The sequence below is a fragment of the Triturus cristatus genome, chromosome 6 (assembly GCF_964204655.1).
Source record: "Triturus cristatus chromosome 6, aTriCri1.1, whole genome shotgun sequence".
Lineage (NCBI taxonomy): Eukaryota > Metazoa > Chordata > Amphibia > Caudata > Salamandridae > Triturus > Triturus cristatus.
Window position 1 is genome coordinate 1,146,500,346 of NC_140589.1, and position 20,173 is coordinate 1,146,520,518.

The following is a 20,173-nucleotide window of genomic DNA, read 5'->3' on the forward strand; positions in this document are numbered from 1 at the left end:
CTGGGGTTTGGGACCCCGCTTTTATACTCATTTTCTCTTTGTTCTCTGGAGGCAGAGAGGCCTTTGCCTAGTCCAAACCAGTTCTGGTCAGTCCTGAAGCACTTTTTTTACAGGACTCCTTCTTTCCTTTGACAGTGTGGGCCAGGGACATCAGATGCACCACAGGAGGTGGAGCCGGCATTGTGGAAGGCAGGCACAGCCCTATTCAGGTCCCAGGTGCAACTCCTCCCACAACTCTACATGCAGATCTCTCTATTCAGCCTTGTGCTGACTCACCCTGTCTCCTGGAATCCCCCAGCCCATGTCACTCACAAACCAGACATGGAATACACAACCTAGCAGAGGCAGGCTTGAATAGTTAGGCAAGAAAATACCTACTTTCTAAAAGAATGTTAAAACCAACTTCACTAAAAGATGTATTTTATCATTCTGAGTTCAGGCATACTAAACTCGAATTTCCACCATGTTCCCTGGGTCAGTTAGGATTGTAAGGTGTTATGATCAAACTGCCAATTCTGGCCTATGGGGAACAGGTAACCTTGCAATAGTGAAAAACGAAAATGGCTGTAATTCACTATTAGGACATGTCACACACCTCAGGGCATGTCCTACCTTTTACCTACAATGCACCCTGCCCTTGGGCCTACCTTAGGAGTGTCTGATATGAAGAAAAGGGACGGTTTAGGGATTGGCAAGTTGGTGCACTTGGCCAGTCAACATGGCAATACCAGAGTGCAAATAGGCTCTGCAATGGCAGGCCTGAGACATACTTCACAGGCTGCTTTGGCGGGTGGCACAACCAGTGCTGCAAGCCCACTAGCAGCATTTGATTTACAAGCTCTGGGCACCCGCATTGCACTGTGCTAGGGTCTGACAAGTAAACCAAATAAGCCAATCATGGAGTCACTAATCCATACATCAATTTACAATAGAGAGCTTATGCACTTAAGTACTGATCAGCAGTGGTAAAGTGCCCAGAGTCATCAAACAGCCAACAAAAGGTCAGAAAAAATACAGGAGGAAGGAAAAAAGTTCAGGGATGACCCTGCAAAAGGGCCAAGCCCAACACAGGGCAAAGTCCAACATTAATCAAATGCGCAAAATAGGTAACAATACTTAAAACATAAGTTCTATTATACCCTGTATGCAATGTTAATATTGTGATACTGTTACGAAGAGCTGCATGTTCCAGGAAACCTGGGCCAGGGTGGACAAGTATAGAGTAGGCTATGCGTCATTCAGCATAGCATCCATCTCTGGGGGTAGGGGAAGACCCTCAGGGGGACTTTGTGCCTGGGTCGGCATGCATTTGGGCTGTGTAGTGAAACAGATAGAGACATCCTCATGTGACATTCTTTGTATTTTTCTGATCTTTCCTACAAAGGCCAGAATTGCCCTGATAAATGTCTTTTGCCGGCCAGTTGGCCACAGCCAAGAATCAACGACCCTTGACCAACTGACTGCCTTTCTGCTCACCATTCCTGAAAAATTTTGGGTGATCATAGGTGTTGATTTCAGCTGCCAGTTTGAGCCACTGAATGACTGATTGCAGGTAACCTCAGTGATGAGGATCTGCATTGGGCCATTCCAGAGCCCAATATTCCACCAACTTGGTAATCGACTGTATTGGTACTGCAGATGAATACCCTCACACTGAATTACTCATTAAGATCTTGTAATAGCCGTACAAAATCTGACACACCAGGGAATTGCACTGTTAATAGACCGGGACATGCCCCTATTATCGATTACATTCAGGTAGACAAAAAATCCTGGCATAGGGTGTTAGATTTCAAGATCGTGTCCTGTTATGATAGTGACCATAATGCTCTTATCAAAGAGGTGATCTCGCCCTGTGCTAAGAGTGTATATGAAACACAACCACCACTCGACCCCAGACTAACTCTGACCAATGGCAGGAGGAGAGTTCGATGGGGAATTTTGCCAATCCCGGGAAAAGCTGGGATTGACCGACGGCATTCCTACTTCTCTTTCTAAAATATTTGATAATCACCAAGATCTAGTATCTATTGTGGCTTATATTTGTTTTCCCAACAAAAGAATAAGGAAGAATAAAAGACCACAACATTGTTGATATAGTGACAGCTGTCGTATTGCCAAGTCAGATCTCATCGCTGCTATAAAACTCAAGGCTACGCTGTTAATAGGAGAATAAAAGGGTAGCCCACAAAAATGCCATTGAAAAGGCAAAAAGAAGATGGAAATGTCATAAATGGGACATCCTGAGAAGCGCCTTAAGTTTCATGATATGAGGTCCTTTTGTAATGTAGTAAATTCAGGCTCTTCAGAAGGAAAACGGGCCATAGAACCCAATATAGGTGTGGGTGTTTGGAAGGCTCGCTTTGAAACCTTATATATAAGGGCAGAGGACGAGGATGAGCCAGCTGGCAATGAACTTCCCCACCTCCTGAGACAATTTGTCTTGATGTCCCTATGATCTCCCTTCAGGAGATAATTGACGCACTGAGCAGGGTAGCACCATCCAAGGTCCAGGGTTAGATAAGATCCCCGGGGACCTCTTCCGTAGTGAACCTGCTATTTGGGCCCCCTACCTGTGGTCTTTGTTTAATGCCATCTTGCAGGGAATGTCGATCCCTACCATCTGGGTGGGGGCCGAAATTATACCAATCTATAAAAAGGGATCTCCACTCCTCCCCATTAACGACGTCCTATCAGCCTCATCGACGTAAGCCAGAAAATATTTGCCCACATACTGTTAGGGCGACTCCAGAGCTGGATGGATGAGCACAATGTTCTTAGTCCCCTCCAAGCCGGGTTCAGAGCAAAGATGTCTACAATAGACCACATTTTTAGGTTACAATTACCACATTGGAAATCAGTGTGCATAGAGGGCGGCAGTCTCTATTTAATATGTGTGGACCCAAAATATGCATTCGACCTGGTACCGAGGGACAGGTTGTGGGAAATTTTACTGGACATGGGGGTTCCAGCATACCTTTGCCACCAGCTGAAACGATTACATGAGGGCCATTTTTGCCCAAATTCGGTATGGCAATAACAGTGAACTCACTGCCCCCACACCTGTAGAAAGGGGCATACGCCAAATCTTCGTCCTGGCCCGACCCTTTTTTGTCTCTGTATTAATGGTTTAGTTGTCGTTGATTGCATGGAAGGATATTGGTGCCCCTAAGTTGGCGAACCGTAAAATACTTGCCATGATGTTCTCCGGCGACACCTTCTTACTCTCAAAGTCACCCATGGGAATTTAGAGGGCTCTAGACCTTTTTATGTTTTTTTTGTAAAAATAGGGGACTGTAGATCAACCTACAGAAAACCAAATACATGGTGTTTAATGCAAGCAATAGCACCCTACCAAATCCATGCCTAGATGGCAAACCCCTGGAGAGGGTGTCTGTTTTTTAATATCTTGGTATCACGCTCACCGAAAAAATGGACTGGGGTGGGTATATTAAGAAAGCAAGTTTAAAGCTGTCTCAGAGACTGGGAATATTAACAAAGGTATATAGGAGCTGCACTGACAAATTTGTTGGCCCGACAGTGGAAATTTATAAAGCCCAAGCCAGGGGTGCCGCCCTGTATGGGGCTGACATCTGGGGTCACTGTCCATCTGGCCCTATATCGAGAATGGAGAACTCTTTTTCCAGGCAAATAGTGGGTCTTCCCCAAGCTCCCCGCTTACACCGCTTTGCATGGACCTTGGGATTAGACCAATTGCAGACAAAGCTTTTTTTAGGCCTCTTCTATTCTGGCGACGTCTGTGGAGTACCCCGGAATTGGCTGCATACAGGGAAGAGCTGAGTTAAATACTGAGCTTACAGGGTGTGGGCTATCTACCATGGCTGGCTTTTGTTAAGAAAACTCTTGTGGCCATGGGTAGGGGCAACTTGTGGAACAATGCAGAAGAAATCTGCTCTACAACATCGAGGTAGGACCTGATAGAGAGCTACCGGAGTACAAACTTGCCCAGATACAGGGGAGGCCTATGTCTGGTTCACTGACGTTTGGGTTTTTAGAAGTAAAAGATCAGTACAGACTAGTGCCTGCCCTGGATGATATCCAGCTGGTCCTTGCCAAGAAGTTGTACTTGCAGTTCAGGCATAGGGTGCTCCAGTTGCCTGCTTTTACAAACAAGGGGGCGGGTTCATCCAATTTGGGTTGTCCGGCCTGTAACAACGCAGCGGAGACGGAATATCATGTAATATTCTGCTGTCAAGGATACAAGAAGGCGAGACATCAATGGCTTTTACAGTTATGCAGAAATATGGGACCCAGCCACTGCACTGGGGTTTTTAGGATATTGAAAATGACACTCACATGCCGATTTTATTTTCAATATCATGTTTCTTATTCTCTATGTGGTGTGAACGTAGAGTCATCCTAAAGATGAACCTTTTTTTATTTTTCCCGGTGTATTACTATACATTTTACAAACGGGGTCTCAGTTTTCTTTTAACATGAATGAAAGCATTTTATGACTTTTAAATGAGTATTTTTATTCATAATGTGCTGCATACATTGCTTTTATATTATTCTATTTGTATACATTTTTTAACGCTGCTTGGCGAGGGCCGCTATGATAGCATCATGAACCCCGGTTTTTGAAAACTGCAAAGGCCTTTATGTTGCTTATGTATTGCACACACACTTTATTGAATCATATATTTATAGGTTAATTTCTGGACCCCTGAGGCTGGCTTGCAGGATATCTGAGTGGCTCATGCAACACCGCTGTAATGCACTTGCACTTTTTGTGTAATTCTGTGCTTCACATAGAGAAATGATTTTACTTAATTGAATGAAAGGTATTGTATTTTTATTTGTGCTTTTATGGACATATTGGCCGAAATAAAGAATCTTGATGATGGTGATGATGATATTATATGGTAATAAGGGATAGTTCAATAAGTGATAAAACCATCATCTAACAGCTAACCATGTTTAAAATGTGATTTCCATTTCCCATATATACCAATGTTAAAAGACATTATGCATTCTTGGACAGCACATTAAAATAGTTCAATAGTGAATAAGACTGCATTTGGAAGGCTGGCAGCTTAGATAATTATCAGCAGGTGTATGGCAGTCTCCAAGGGTTAGGTAACAGTAATCAATGAAAAGCTTGTTGATAGTAAAATATGGTTTAATCAGCACTGCCAAGGGCCATGCTTCTCGCATTAGAAAAATACATTTTGGGTAATTTTCCTGCAATGCCTGTGATAGTCACACAGAAGAATGATGTCCTGAAGTGCGATAATTCCAGTTTCTCGCTTTTCTGAGACGGACAACATAAAAGCGGAGCTCTGAGAGTTTTTTTTCAAACGCCACAAGTTGGAGCTTGTGTGCAATGGGAGGTATAGGGTTCTCCATAATTATGATGTAGAAATATACTACTATCATAGTCAGCCAAATGAACTTCAGAGATTTGAAGACCAAAACACAAAACCACACACCCGCCAAATTAATGCAACAAAAAAAAAGCACCCACTGTTCAAACGACAGTATCAAACAGATGTGGATGTCTAGCTGCAAAACGAACCTTCTAAATTCATGCCAAAAACTGGGTCAGTCTAAACTGCAGTAAAATAGGTCCTAATTAGAGAACTGTACAGAGGGAATATCCCCGCTGGGGCCCCTCTCACATCCTGTAGTCACCTCAGGTCCCACGTGGCAGAGAGCCTGGACAGACTCTGTCAATTGATCATGAACCGATCATGCCATTAATTTGAATGATTCCCACACAGGAAGGTGCAGGCTGGCTATAGCAGTGAATCTCCATTTCATTTATTGTTTCTCTGCAGCCCTGCTCGGCAACAGGTGTCTGACCTAGGCTTTGGGCTGTGCCATGCTACTACTAAGTGTGGGTGACATTATACTGTTCGCGAGAAAGTATCACTTACAGTTGTTGAATATCACTCCTAATTACACTGAAATTATGAAAATGTCACACATAAGAAACCTTGGCAGCTATGTTAAACAGACAATCAGGCCGTCATTAAAAGGCCAGCAGCTGATAATTGTCAGCAGGTTCATGGCAGCCCCCAATGATTGGAAAACAGCACTTGATGTGCAAAAATGGGCAACAGTGTTTAAAATATGAATTCCATTTAGCCATTGATAATATCACCTCATATTCCCTAGGACATCATGCTTATTTAAAATTAGCAAAGAGTATGCTTCAATGTGCAATAAAACCAGCATTAAATAGATAGACAATAAGAACGACTTTAGGAGGCTAGCAGCTTTAAGGCTTGTCATTTGATTCATGGCAGTCCTTGATGATTAGGAAAGCGCAATCAATGTGCAAGTAGGCAATAGTAATGATGGAGCGGGAAGTCCAACATTTTGTATACCTAACCCATTCTGCATGCAAATACTAATTGAATCATCTATTAATTATAATATTATTAAATGAGTTTGCATGAATGTTAAACCAACATCACTAATATCCAAATTACACGTGGGATTGCATATTGCACGGCTAAATAACCTTTATAACTAGAATCCGTATGCATACTAACAGTAGTATGTGTAATAAATAGAATTCTGCATGATATATGTTGCTTTTGTGATGTCTTTGTAATGTTGCTCGAGAGGAGGACCAAAAGGGTGAATATAAATGCTTTAAATGTTGCTATACGCTAGATAAATACAAACACATAGAGGTATTAGTAAGGGGTTAACATTAGATTTATTATTTCTATGCATTAATTACTCTTTTGTGTTTGTTTCGCTTAAGTTGGCGTTTGAGCCTAAATTCCAAAATGGCCACGGACGCGACACGATGAAGTGGCCACTGTCCCACGAGGCATGGAGGGAAGTGCGCAGAAGTGACAAAGTCTTCCAGACCTCGTCATGAACCCTGATCTCCGTGTACCAAAGCAAGGACACTGTGGGTTGACAGCCAAGACGAAAGACAATAGACTTTCACAGTAAACCAGAACGGACTGACTTTAAATGAACTTGTGACATCACCCCTTGAACTGTACCAAAATCCCAAAAAGATTCTATCGGACGATCTTAACCAACCAATCACGACCGTATTAAAATAACGAAATGTATCTTCTTGCTTTGATTTTATCATAAAAATACACGGTAGAATAGAGAGGATCTCAATCGTTCTTTCCGATTACAACGACGACGACAGTGACACTACGCGAACTCTACTACTTAGGGTGACTGCTGCGTTTTCCTGAATCCTAGATGGTCCAGATACTGCCCAATTACCTAATAACTGCAAACTTTTCCTAATTCTATGGACACTGACAGATGCTTGCACGTCTCTGTTCTTTACCAATCCTTTGAGACTGTAGCGTGCTGAGCAAAGAACTTTGAACTTTTAGACGAATTATGACAGATCTGAGTATGCAGACTTAATGATTTAGAGGACTTCAGATAGCCAGATTAGGTAAATATGATGTTCTGCGATTTACTCGAAATTTGATATAAACTTTCCAAATGCAAACCTAACTTTTCGAGAAAGTTTAGATAAACAGATATTGATTAAAAAGAATTGAGTTTGTGGTTTATTAAGAAGGGTAAGATCTAATTCTTGAAATGTGTTTTAGCTGGTTCTAGATCACCATCAACCAATCCAACTATTTGGTCCATTGACCACATGGGAGGAGTGCCTTGATGTTTAGGATTAAGATCTGTAGGTGGAAGGGGTATTGATGTATATTTTGTAAATTAACTTTTCTTTATAGGTTATAAGGTGTTCCCCCACATGTCGGGCGCTCGAACCGCTCATCCCTCCAACTGTGTGCAGACTGGTGAATGGTTAGTGTGAGTGTTGGTGTTACGGGCCCCACCAATGGCTGCATGTGTGATTGAGTTAGTGTGAGATCGGGTCTGTGATGAAGGGGAGGATACCGGTACGGGTTTTGCTTTACCCCGTTACCAGGGTTTTTGCGCTCCATCAATTTTTCTGGTAGCAAGAGGATGGTTATATTGTTTTGGTTTGGTGATTATTGCTTGTAAATTGCCTATTGATTATTGATTAGTATTGGTTTATGTATTAATACTCTATTTTGAGTCACGTCGAGTTCTATATTGTTTGATGGCTGCTGGGATGTAGGAAGTCGGAAGTTGTAACGGTTCCGTAGTAGAGCAGAGGTAAACGCTGCTCTCGGGAAAAACGGAATTGTTGTTGCCCTGTAGGTACACAGGGAAAACGTGTGACGATTGGAGTTGCACGACGCATTGTCTGGGTTCGATTTGGGAACATCGTCATGTGTTGCCATTAGAGACATTTTTCTGTATGAGAGAAGTGTATGGCAGCGAAGGTCAACTATGAAATTTTGGTCTTAGGTACCAGGAGTTCAAAAGGAGCTCTGATAACGCTTATCACTGGAAAGGTAATAGGTGTTCCCTAAGCTTGTTAGAAGGATAAAGCAGAGGAAGTGCTACTTTGTTAACGTGTGTCATAATTCTGTAGTAGGACAGACTGTTCGCTGTTCTTGGGAAAGAATGTACTACTTTTTCCGTGTGAAAGTGCATGAATGAAAAGGCATTCAGGTTAATTGTGAAACTCTGGTTTTATTTCTCAGGAGCATTACGTCTCCAACTAGGTGTCTTAATTCTGGAGAAACGGTTAGCTGATGCTTGCCAGAAGGGTGAAGTAGAGGGATGTGCTACTTAATCAACGGAAGTAACGATTCCGTAGTAGGGCAGAGGTAAGCGCTGCTCTCGGGAAAGACGGAATTCTTGTAAGAAATGTCATTTACTATTCTTGGTTAGCGAAGCAGACAATGGTGGCATTTTTATGTCGTTACTAACAGATTTTGAGTAAAAGAGAACGTAAGGAAAAGTTACCGATACATTTTGTAAAGGAGGTGTCAGCAGAAGCAGGAGCAGGAGTCGCAACAGCGAGAAAAGCTGACGTCAGAAAGACCGCGCTGAGATTGGCTAGTCAGTAAGAAACGTAGACTCCCCTGATTGGTGTGTTAGTATACTCCGTGCTAGGAGTGGAGAATTACAGGGAGACATAGACGCTGCTGATTGGTGCGTTAGTGTGAGTCGCGCTGGGATTGGAGAATTGCAGAAGTGACATAGACGCTCCAGATTGGTGCGTTAGTGTGAGTCACCCTACGATTGGATAAGGAAAACAGAATAGTCGTAGGGAAAAACTAGCGATACACAGAAGACAAATTGATGTATTACGATCCACCTGAAAAAGAGAAAAAGTCCTGGTTTGGAAAAATCAAGAGTTTATTTAAAAAGGACAAGCCGATTGTGACTAGAGAGGGACAGTTGCTTCCTCCACCGAAATCGCCCGCATCCTTTATGGTTGCGAAATGTGGATATCATACATGTATTTCGTTAGACAATTGGGCGAAGTACATGAAAGATGATGGAGTTTAGGCATTTCCAGAACATGGTTCCTTTAATTTAGCGGTTTTGAGAAATTTGAGAGAGAGAATGATGAATCTAGAACCGAGACCTAGACCGACACTATTTGAAGCATTGACAGAATGGAAAGATGAGATGCATGACCGAGAGGGACAGAGGAGTGGCGGAAGGTATAGGTACATGTTTGGTAGATCATATGGACAGGAGAATCATGATGACAGAATGAGGAGATGGCGAAATGCAAATATGACTGATGGTTTGTTTCCTGTGAGACATGTTGAAGAAGTTAGTGGTAGAAAATGTATGGAAAAAAGACATAATATATATTCAAGAGAGTATGGAGTGAATGAATCGGAGGATGATGTTCTTGACGACATGTTTTATAAAAATCCACCCCCGTATCAACCAGATTCTGACATGTTGACACCAAGTGCCCCAACGAGAGAGACTTTGTGAATAATTATGACTAAACCAGTACCCCAAGAGTTAGGAAGAAATAATTCTGGCAGGGAAATAGATAGATAACAGGATAGTAAGGTAAGTAGTGAAAATTCAGCAGAATTATCAAAAACAACTTTAGAGTTAAACGAAAAGATTAGGGAATTGACTAAAAACTTAGAAGCTGTAACTGTTCCCATGACCATAGGTCCAGTAATGCCTATTTTTGATAAACAAAAAGATAATGAACATTGTTTAACGGTTCCTTATAACAGTAATAAACAGACTGAGAGGACAAGGATAAATTCAGAAGAGAACCCATGGAGACACACAGTAAGTACATCAGAACAGAGTATGCCTAAAAATGTGATAGCAAATCCTGGTTTAGTTAAAAGACTGATAATGACTACAGATTCCATATCAGAAACCCCAAGAGACTCAGAACGAAGTAATGAGGAAAAACCAGTAGGTCCTACTTCAGAAGAATTAAGTGAATGGTTAAGGAGCTTACAGGGAAAAGACAGAGAATCTCAATCTATAGATGTGGCCATATTAAGGATGGTTTTGGAAGAATTAAAAGTAGGGACTATCCCCACAGAAAAATTAAAATCCTATCAGGATGAAGAACTACTCTTTTTGTGCAAAAGTATAACTTGGAGAGCAAAGAATCTACATGAGAGACTAGAGCAAGGAGCAAATAAAATGGGTATAGACATTGAAAAGGTAAAGGCTTTGCAAAAACCATATCGAGTAGATTTTACTGAGAAAGATATTGAAAATTTGAACACCACAGGACGGATAACCCAGATTAAAGACATAATCATTTTGTTGAGAAAATGGGGAGATGTGGATAAATGGAGAAGTAGGTGGTTTAGAAAACGAGATGATGCCTCAGAGAAACAATTTGCAGCTTTCCCCGTAAGAGAAAAAGAAAAGATAGTAACAGAATGCCCTATGAGAGAATTTCCAGGTGGAGGATATGTACATGTTCCTTGGACTAGGCAAGATATTTTGTCATTTACAAATGATTTTCCTCAACTACGCGAGAAGCCAGTCGAGTGGTATAGACAAGTGGACAGATTTGTAAAATTATCAAAAGTTTTGTGGATTGATTTGAATAGCCTATTTGACATAATAGTACCAGCAGATTTATGGACAGAGTGCAAAATTGTAGTAGACTGGCCTACAAAAGAATACCCTAGAGATCCAAAGACAGGTGCCCCTGATCTGGAGGTGATGAACAAATATGAACAAGTAATTACCTTTTTGAAAAACAAAGTACCTCCCAAAGAGACCGATTGGGTAAAAATAGACCGAACTCATCAAGAAACTAAGGAGTCAGTGCATGCATACTACGAAAGGTTAATCCTTGCCTTTAAGCAATTTAGTGGTGACGAAAATTTGAGTGAAAAGGATTTAAGTCATTTTGTATACAGATTTGTATATGGACTACGTACTGAAATTAGAGAAATGATTAAGCAGCATACAGTGGATTGGCAAAATAAGAAAATAGATGAAGCACTGAGACACGCAAAGTATTTTAGTGCTGAAATTGAGGCCAAGCAGCGTAAATTAAAAGAAAAGGCTATGTGGGCACAAGTAAAAGTGGCAGAAAGAAAGGAAGCACAATTGATTGAACAAGCAAATGGTACAGGACCAAAACCTAGATTTAATATTGGAAAAGGAAAGGGACAGTTCAATATTGAGGAAGCCAAAAAGAAATAGCCATGTCATAATTGCGGAAGAATAGGGCACTGGAAATCCGAGTGTAAATTTCCCCCGAATACTAATGGTGATAATGCATCATTGAATCCGCAGGTGCAGAAAGAGGTGAGTGGTCAACCGCAGTGACAGCAGCAGGTTGTTACCCAACAGAATCAGGTGCCCAAGCCGCCTATTTCACAGAGCGTAAATTCACAGCAATACAGTAATGAGACAGGATTCTACAACGAAGAACAGGTAACTAAGCTGCCGCGCGCTAGCGCTGTTTTGCAGTATTGGCTACAATGTGGTGAGAGTGAGTCAGAAGAAGTTTATTGACGGTGCCGAAGGGAGGAAGAAGAGTGCGTACTTGGCGCAACTCTAGAAGTAGACCAGACAGGCCTTTTGTGGACGGAAAGGTAAATGATGAAAATATTACTTTCCTGGTAGATACTGGTGATACTCGATCAACTGTTAGGTCAGCTGATGTTAAGAATCTTCCTCTCTCAGATGAAACAATCCAAGTGGTTGGAGTATCCAACAGACAGATCAAGACGTATCTCACAGAACCAGTAAAAGTAAATATAGGGAAATTTTCCCAAATTCACCGCTTTGTTGTGTGTGATTCAAGTCCTGTAAATTTATTAGGAAGAGTCTTATTGTGCAAAATGAATTGCACTATATTTTGTACCCCTGATGGTATAGCATTTGAGACCCCTGATGAAGATGTACTGTATAAAATGACTATGGCTAATATGGAAACCGAGATTACTGAAGCCTATGCTGTATTCAACCCTGACGAATTACCAAAAGAATTGAAACAGACAGTGAAAGCAGAAGTCTGGGATTTCACAGGAGAAGATGTAGCATTGATGAGAAATGTGGATCCCGTAAAAGTAACAGTGAAGGAAGGAATAAGCTACCCAAATGTTCCTCAATATAAATTGACACCTGAGATAATTGAAGGAGTTACCCCTATAATTGAGAAAATGATTAAACAAGGACTTTTGAGAGAAATAATGAGTAGTCCATGTAATTTACCAATTATGGGACTGAAAAAGCCTAATGGAAAATTCAGGATAGTGCAGGATTTGAGAAAGATAAACAAAATTGTTGTGTCGTGCTGTCCTATTGTACCAAATCCATCTGTGATTTTGAATCAGATTCCTCATGATGCAGAATGGTACACAGTAATTGAGTTATGTCATGCTTTCTTTTCCATCCCGTTGCACCATGATAGCCAGCAATTTTTTGGTTTTCGTTTTGGCAAACGTATTTTGGCTTGGTGCCGAATCCCACAGGGGTATACAGAAAACCCCTCGATATTTAATCAGATATTGAAAAAGTCTTTGGAAGATTTAGAAATGCCCGAGAATTCAGTGCTAGTCCAGTATATCGACCTGCTTGTGGCATCGAAAACTCGAGAAGTCTGTGTAATGGACACCATAGCATTGTTAAATCATTTGGCCGATGGAGGACTTAAAGTGTCGCCATCGAAATTGCAATTTTGTCAGAAAGAAGTACAATATTTAGGTCACAAAATTGAAAAGGGATTGAGGAAAATAACAACAGACAGAATCAGGATAATAAAAGGAATGAGAGCCCCAATGACGCCAAGAGAAGTGAGGATGTTTCTTGGAATGGTTGAATATTGTCGTCAGTGGATAAGTAACTTTTCCCTGATCGCAAAACCTTTGGTACGCCTGAGGAAAAGTGATGTGAGAGATCCCATTGACTTAGATAGGGAAGAACTAGCAGCATTTAAGAAATTGAGAGACAGTTTGTGTGAAGCGCCAGCGTTAGCAATACCTGACTATGATAAGGAGTTCGAGCTGTACTGCAGTGAGAGGAATGGATGTGCATTCTCTGTAATGATACAGAAACATGGAAAATTGAGAAGACCAATTGCATATTTTTCAGCTATACTAGACCCTGTAGCTGTATCCGTGCCAGATTGTTTGAAAGCAGTAGCTGCTACTTGCAAGAGTCTGGAACAGAGTGAGGGAATTGTGATGGGATATCCTGTGCGAGTGTTTGTACCTCATGATGTGGCAATCCTTTTGACAAGGAGTCACACTCAATTCATGACACATAGTTGGCTGACTAAGTATGAGAAAGTCTTAGGTGCAACAAATGTGACCCTTGTGAGATGTCTGAATGTGAATCCTTCAACGCTATTGCCTGATGCTGAGAATGTTGAAGTCAGGGACAAAGTGGATCATGATTTTTTTGATGCATTGGATTTCTGTACCAAACCACGTCCTGACATAAAGGATGTACCTTTGTCTGAGAGTGACTTTGTGATGTTTGTAGATGGGTCATGTTTGAGAACAGACGAAGGAAATCTGAGTGCAGCATATGCAGTGTGCACAGTTGCAGCAGTAATGGAAGCATCCTACCTGAAGGGAGTAAAATCAGCCCAGGTTGCTGAACTTGTCGCCTTGACTAGAGCATGCAAGATCGGAAAGAATGTGAGAGTGACTGTGATAATTGATAGTCTGTATGGTTTTGGTGTTGTGCATGATTTTGGCCAGATATGGCTGCAGAGAGGATTTCTGACTTCAAGTGGAACTCCTATAAAGAATGCTGAAGTGGTTGGAAAGTTGCTTGAGGCGATACAGCTGCCAAAGCAATTGGCCGTTGTGAAGTGTGCTGCTCATGTACAAACCGCTGATTATATTGCGGTTGGAAACAAATATGCCAACGATATGGCCCAATATTGTGCTCGAAATCAGAACTCAGTAAACAGGGCTAAAGAGAGGGAGATGAATTCTTTGCCTCTAATGTTTACTAACATTGTGGGTACCTTTTGAAGAAGTGAGGCAATTGCAGGAAGAGGCAGGAGATAAGGAAATGAGACAGTGGGTAAAAGCAGGATGTGCACCAAGAGAAACAGATCATGTGTGGGTTTATCGAGATGGAAGACCAGTCATGCCTGATAGCATGGTATCTGCCATGGCACGGATGTATCATGGACAGGGACACATAGGGAGGGATGCAATGATTCGGTCCTTCAAGCAAACGCGGTACAATGCACAATTTAGACTTGTAGCTGAGAGTCTTTGTCAAAGATGCCTTATATGTCAGCAGTTCAATCCTGGAAGAAAAACAGTAGTAAGTCTAGGAAAGATAGGTCGAGAAGGAGGGCCTTTCACCAGAATGCAGATTGATTTCATTGAAATGCCGCCCTGTAATAGGTTGAGGTATGTTCTAGTAATGGTCTGCTTGTTTTCTAGATGGGTAGAAGCATATCCCACAAGAAGGAGTGATGGAATTACTGTAGCAAAACTGCTCTTGAGGGAATTCATACCTAGATTCGGGTTCACAGTTACAATTGAATCAGATAGAGGAAAGCATTTCCATAATGAGATCATGAAATTGATTTATGAAGCATTGAATGTACAACAGAAACTACATTGTGCCTATCACCCAGAGGCTTCAGGTGTGGTGGAACAAATGAAAGGCAGTATTTAAAACCGATTAGGAAAAATGTGTTTAGCCACAGGTTTGAAATGGCCTGATGTCTTGCCTCTGGTACTCATGAATATTAGATCAATTCCAGATAGAACCACGGGTTTGAGTCCACATGAAATTATCATGGGAAGAGCAATGCGCCATGTATTCATACCAGTCAACAAGCTGTTGCCTATATCTAATGACTTGGTGTTGGATTACTGTAAGGGGCTGGCTGACGCAGTTCATTCTGTGTTTCATCAGGTTGGATCGGATGCCACCACCCTTGAAAAGAAGCAAGCTCATGATCTGAGCCCAGGAGACTGGGTAAGAATCAAAGTACACAGAAGAAGGAACTGTCTAGTCCCACGTTGGGGAATACCACGACAAGTGATTTCGACTACAACAACAGCTGTGAAATGTGTTGGGATCTAGAACTGGATCCATGCTAGTCACACATTGAGAATCCCAAATCCAGTGGATAATCAAGAACGAGAATATTATGACGAGTCAGAAAGTAGCTCTGAATCGGATGCAGAAGAAGTATGAACAAGAGAAAATCCTGAAAGGGGGGAGACAGAGCCAAACTTGACATTTGCCCCGGAAAATATTCCCTTGAGAAGGAGATTGCAGATTTCTGATACCAGCTCAGACTCAGAGACTGAACAGATACCAGTATGCTCCAGAAAAGAGAAAAGCAGTGAAGAGACAATCAAAGAAGTTACTGATAAGGAAATTCCAGATGAAAACTGAGAGAAATTCCACCTGAAGTAACAAAAATAGATTAACAGGTGCCAGATACAAAAAGTGAGGGAAAGATTCTTGCGGATGTTGTAGGGAATACCAAAATCCAGTTAGAAGAAGGGACAGTTAGTCAGCAGGAAGATATTGTGCAAGAAACACGAGGAGGGACAGAAATAGGGAAAATAAAAGAAGTGGTAGAAAGAAGAGCAGCTGAAAGTAAAAAGCAAGTTGAAACAGAATCAGAGGAAAGTGATGAGGAAGTACCAGAGGTCGAGTCCTGAGAAGAAGAGCATGGACAGCTGAAAAGAATGATAAAGGAAATAAATCAAAAAGATCAGCAAGAGATGAAATCTGGCCTAACAAGATAAAGAGATTAAAATATCGACTGACTCGAGTGAATTCACCAAGAGCAAAACAGGTGAATGAAGTATCAAGTCAAGAAAAATCGAAAAATGAGAAAATAACTACAGCAGACGAAAACAAAAGAACAAGAAAGCACAACCAGAAGTATAAGTTGCCAGAATGGTCGTATGTGGCCCTGCCTGTAATAAAAGAAGAGGCAGATAGCCAAGAAAATCCAGAGGTGACTGTATCGGAAGTGGTTGACGAAGACAAAGAAACGAAAATCCTGAGAGTTATCTTGTCCGATATTGGAGAAGAAACGGATGTTCAGGAAGTTCTGTATCAAGATTATGAGAGAAAAGTGAAAGACATTCAAATGCCAAACTGAATAAGACGAAAGTGCTGCTAATGGAAAGAAAATAGAATACAAGAAAAGACATAACTGATAGAACCAAGTAGGTGCTTGGAGTCTTGGGTTAGACAAAACTAGTTGTGAAATAGAAGAGGCTAAGTCAAAAGACACTGATCATTTTGCAAAAATGGCAAACACAGAAAGTAGAAAAGCTAAATGTGTATATCTAAAAAGATGGTTTAAAATGTGTTGTTGTTGTACAGGATTACTAATGCTTCTATGGAGGGTGTTAGCATTCCTGATTTCATTTAAAGTTACAATAGATACAATAGAAGGACATAGTGAGACAACTAATATAGAGAAGGTTCAGAAAGTATATCCGACTAGAATAGATAGAAACTATCTACATAAAGACAGGTCTATAAATGATTTCTCTAACAATGTGTTTTCAAAACGTTTGTACAAATATGTAAAGACTATGGATGTGAGGGATTGCTACGTTTGTATGCAGTTACCTGCATCTGTATCGGTGGGAGTGACCTACCATCACCTCCCAGTATGGAATAACATGTAGTCTAATAGCTAGTCTGTTTTACCAAATAGGGAAGTTAGAATATTATTTTTCAGATGTAGATAACATATTTTCACAAGTACCTGTGATGAACAAATTAAATAAAGTAAAGCCTGCAAAGGTGTTAGGTGAATTTTTCTTGGAAACTAAGGAACTAACATTAGAATATATATTTAGAAATAATTTGACTTGCAGTTTAAAGAAAGAAGAAAATAAGTTCTTGGATATGGTTGAAGAAAGGAGATTGAAAATGCAAAAGAAAGCATCTGAGAGAAAAGAGGAAAAGACAGTTTGGGATGTTGAAATGGAAAAACACTTGAAAGGAGAAGCTAGTCCAACTATGGCTTTAGATTGGCCTCAGAAAGGAAAGTTGTGTATTAGAAGGAATCAAACTGCATATGATAATTACTTTGTAGGTAACAGTGAATGCCATGATACATACCGAATCATGGGTGGATGGGGATTTAAAGGAGGAAATGATCCAGTTTTTCCTGGGTTATATTTTATCTGCGGGAACAAGGCGTATTATCGTTTGCCAGACCATTGGTATGGCACATGTTATGTAGGTCTGGTCTTTCCAAAGATATTCCACATGGGAAGAGGAGAAGATGGTGTCCATAAGTTAGGTAGTCTATTAGCTCGTAGAAAGAGAGAATCTTGGTCAGAAATTGTAGGAGACATTTTTGGAGCATTGATACCAGCAGTGGGAATATCTCTGAATGCACACAAAATTAGAAAACTATCAACAGTAGAGGATCGCTTGTCAACAAGCACCGCTGGAGGATTTTTGTTGGTAAATACTGAAATGGTTGCCATGCGTGCTATGGTAATGCAAAATCGACTTGCCCTTGATATATTATTGGCAAAAGAGGGTGGAGTCTGTGGAATGCTCAAAGTTCAACATTGTTGTACTTACATTCCTGACGAAAGTAAAGATCTGAAAATCTACATAAAAAATATAACTGAATTGCATGAGGAAATCACACCACTGGAGGTTGAAAGTGTTTGGGAAAATGTTGGGAAGAAACTTTCTTCTATTAAAGATTTCTCATTAAACTTAGGTGGTACCTTTATAGGTAGAATCGTATTTCCATTAACCTGTGTGATTTTTATAGTATTAATTCTAAGATTAGGTTGTTTGTCTCATAAAAGAAAGAAATTACAGAAAAAGTTAAAAAGAGAAAACTTGAAAAGAAGGCAGAATAAGAGACAAGAGAGGGAGTTTGAAGAAGTAGAATTAGAAGAGATGAAAGAAAGTATGTATAAATCAGCTAGAAGAGAAGAAATTGGGGAAACAGAAATGTAAACTAACTAAAAGAATTCATTTCTCTTTCTTGACAAATTGATACAAAATTTTAATGGTGTGGTGATCAAATCACCAAAGGGGGGATTGATGGAGCGGGTTGTACAAAATTTTGTATACCTCCCCCATTCTGCATGAAAATACTAATTGAATAATCTATTAATTATGATATTATTAAATGAGTTTGCGTGAATATTAAACCAACATCACTAATATCCAAATTACACGTGGGATTGCATATTGCATGGCTAAATAACCTTTATAACTACAATCTGTATGCATACTAACAGTAGTATATGTAATAAATAGAATTCTGCATGATATATGTTGCTTTTGTGATGTCTTTGTAATGTTGCTAGAGAGGAGGACCAAAATGGTGAATATAAATGCTTTAAATGTTGCTATACGCTAGATAAATACAAACACTTAGAGGGATTAGTAAGGGGTTAACATTAGATTTATTATTTCTATGCATTAATTACTCTTTTGTGTTTGTTTTGCTTAAGTTGGCGTTTGGGCCTAAATTCCAAAATGGCCGCGGACGCGACATGACGAAGTGGCCACTGTCCCACGAGGCATGGAGTGAAGTGCGCAGAAGCGACAAAGTCTTCCAGACCTCGTCGTGAACCCTGATCTCCGTGTACCAAAGCAAGGACACTGTGGGATGACGGCCAAGACAAAAGACAATAGACTTTTACAGTAAACCAGAACGGACTGACTTTAAATGAACTTGTGACATCACCCCTTGAACTGTACCAAAATCCCAAAAAGATTCTATCAGACGATCTCAACCAACCAATCACGACCGTATTAAAATAACGAAAAGTATCTCCTTGCTTTGATTTTATTATAAAATACACGGTAGAAGAGAGAGGATCTCAATCGCTCTTTCCGATGACGACGACGGTGACGCTACGCGAACTCTACTACTTAGGGTGACTGCTGCGTTTTCCTGAATCCTAGATGGTCCGGATGCTGCCTAATTATCTGATAACTGCAAACTTTTCCTAATTCTATGTGCACTGACAGATGCTTCCACGTCTCTGGTCTTTACCGATCCTTTGAGACTGTAGCGTGCTGAACAAAGAACTTTGAACTTTGAACTTTTAGACAAATGATGACAGATCTGAGTATGCAGACTTAATGATTTAGAGGACTTCAGATACCCGGATTTGGTAAATATGATGTTCTGCGATTTACTCGAAATTTGATATAAACTTTCCAAATGCAAACCTAACTTTTCAAGAAATTTTAGATAAACAGATATTGATTAATAAGAATTGAGTTTGTGGTTTAAGAAGGGTAAGATCTAAATCTTGAAATGTGTTTTAGCTGGTTCTAGATCACCATCAACCAATCCAACTATTTGGTCCATTGACCACGTGGGAGGAGTGCCTTGATGTTTAGGATTAAGATCTGTAGGTGGAAGGGGTATTGATGTATATTTTGTAAATTAACTTTTCTTTGTAGGTTATAAGGTGTTCTCCCACATGTCGAGCGCTCGAACCGCCCACCCCTCCAACTGCGTGCAGACCGGTGAATGGTTAGTGTGAGTGTTGGTGTTATGGGCCCCACCAATGACTGCATGTGTGAATGAGTTAGTGTGACGTCGGGTCTGTGACGAAGGGGAGGATACCGGTACGGGTTTTGCTTTCCCCCGTTACCAGGGTTTTTGCGCTCCATCAGTAACATATAGATTAATGCTCAAACAGACCGCCATTAGGAGGCTAGCAGCTTATATACTTGTCAGCAGGTTCATGGCTGTCCCCAGTGATTGGAAAACAGCAATCAAGGTGAAACAATAGGTGATAGTGTTAAATATGAATTCCATAGTGCAAGAGATAGAAACACATTGATATTTTCCAGGAACGTTATACTTATTTAAAAACACCAAGAAGTGTAATTCAGTGAGCAATAA